The sequence below is a fragment of the Palaemon carinicauda genome, chromosome 13, assembly GCF_036898095.1.
Source record: "Palaemon carinicauda isolate YSFRI2023 chromosome 13, ASM3689809v2, whole genome shotgun sequence".
Lineage (NCBI taxonomy): Eukaryota > Metazoa > Arthropoda > Malacostraca > Decapoda > Palaemonidae > Palaemon > Palaemon carinicauda.
In genome coordinates this window covers 58,016,370-58,018,869 of record NC_090737.1, presented here as the reverse complement: position 1 = coordinate 58,018,869, position 2,500 = coordinate 58,016,370, and positions in this window count along the sequence as shown.

The window sequence follows — 2,500 nt, the reverse complement described above, 5'->3', positions numbered from 1 at the left end:
ACACGGTCAAAAGAAGCACTAAAATCAAGGCCAATCATACGAACTTCCAGACCACAATCAAGGGATTTCTGTACAGCACTGGACATTGTAAAAATGGCATCACATGCTCCAAGGCTTTCACGAAAACGAAATTGCAAACTAGGAAATAGATGATTACCTTCAGCAAACCTATTAAGACGTTTTGCCAGAAGACGTTTAAAAACTTTAGATAATATGGGAGTTATGGAAATTGGGCGGTAATCAGTGGGACTTGAGCTACCACAAACACATTTACATAGAGGAGTAACATTAGCAATTCTCCAACAAGTGCTAAAAGCTCCTCTTCTTGCTAACTTGCGCAAAATAACAGATAACTTTGGAGCTAAGAAATATGCTGTCTTTATAAAAAACAAAGGAAAAATACCATTTGGGTCTACACCTCCATAAGCATGAAGGTCCATCAACAGAGCTTTAATTTCACGAGATTGAAAAGCTAAACTAGCTACTTTAGCCTCAGGAAAACATGCGAGAGGAAGTTCAAGTTTTTCATTATTCTGTTTACTTTCAAAAACATCAGCCAAAAGGGTTGCCTTTTCCTTTGGAGAATGAGTGACAGCCCTCTGGTTTAAGTAAAGGAGGAACTGTTGTATCAACACCAAAGAGTGCAGATTAAAGGGTAGATCACCATATATGTTCTTGAGTTGTACCAGAAAGGGTTTCTTTTATGGTTAAATTGTATTCCTTTTCAGTTGAAGCATAAACTCTCGGAGCAAAAGCTCGAACCTGAGTATAGTTATTCCAGGTCAAATCTGATCTGTTACCCTTCCAAAGATGATAGGCCTCCTGCTTCTCCAAATAAGCACGTCTACGATCATCCTTGAACCACGGTTTGTCCTTCACTCGGTACCTTAGCACACGAAAAGGGATACGCCTATCAATTATGTTGACTAGATTCTCATTCAAAGGAACAACAGGATCTACACTACTATATAATTGTAACCAATTCAAGCACAAAAGATCATGCAAAATCCCATTCCAGTCTGCTTGGGATTTCATAAAAATTTTACAAGAGTATGATACATCAGGGGCAGGCTGCTCAGTCTTCACTAATAATGAAATCAAGGCATGATCAGTTGTTCCGACTGGAGAACCAACCTTACCAGTTATAACGCCAGGGGAGTCAGTGTATACGAGCAATTACCAAACCTGTGAGTAGCTTCATTTATGATTTGCTCACAGCCTGATTCCGAGGCAAAGTCTAAAGCTCTTAAGCCATGGCGATCGGTAGGAGAAATAGAACTTAATCACTCCCTATGGTGAGCATTAAAATCCCCAACAAAGACAAAAGAAGCCTTTCTATCATCTTCATGTATCTTGGCCATAATGGTAAGAAGACAATCGAAGATAGAATCATGCATGTTTGGATTCCGGTAGATCGAACACAAATAAAAGTTGTTATGCCTGCCACAAACTTTTATTACCTGAATCTCAGGACATCCACATTGATAGCAGGACTTATGAAAAGCAGGGTACTCAGTCCTAATATACACCGCCATTCTCCTGGCCCTAGGGAGGGCATCACGTTTCAACATTATTGGCTTCTTAAAACCAGTTATAAGGAGCTCAGATGAGTGCCTCATATTAGAAACCAAAGTTTCTGAGCACAAAAGAATATCATACTGTCTGGACGCAACTATAAAGTCTTGAATATTTGTTTGAATACCACGAATGTTGCAATACAGAAGACGACATTGACAAAATCTAGGACGTACTGGTCCCGGATTTCGCTCAATGTCTCCAGACAGCATAAGAATTAATAGAAATAAAAAAGAGACATCCTGCTTAAAAACTAGTTTATCAAGAACTATAACAAAAACAATATGTACAAAATTATAAATAAAGTGATTAATGAAACCCATAGACTAAAGTAAAAAGTCGGAAAAACTGGTCAACATGGAGGAGCCGATACACCATGTAAGGCTAAATACCCTCCAGGATAGCCACTTCAACTAAAGAGAGGACAGTAAGGATGGTTTTGAGAAGAAAAAGAATCAGAAAAGGAAAGGACGACCTCTTGATAAACCACCAGGCATCCATGGCCAACACACTATTTCAAAAAAACAAAAGGAAGAAAAAAACATAAGAGAGAAAAGTCATCACTCCTTGTATGCGGACGATAAAATCTTCTTGCTTTTCTTGGTACGAGCTGTTTGCCTAGAAAAGCATCACTGTACATTACCCCTTTGCTGTGTGGAAGAAACGCAATCTACGACTAGGGATTTTATTCCTTCATCCCTTCAATCATCTGTATTCATCTACAAGATTTCATCATATATCACTACTGATACGACCATCACATTAAATACTTTCCATTTTAGAGGAAGTGACATTTTAATTTTCATAACCTCAATTTGTTTACCAAATGCTAGCCATCCCATGTTTATCCTTCTTTTACTTTCGGTTTCGTGACCTCGGGAAACACATACTATATGTCATGATTATGTATATTCGTTAACAGTCC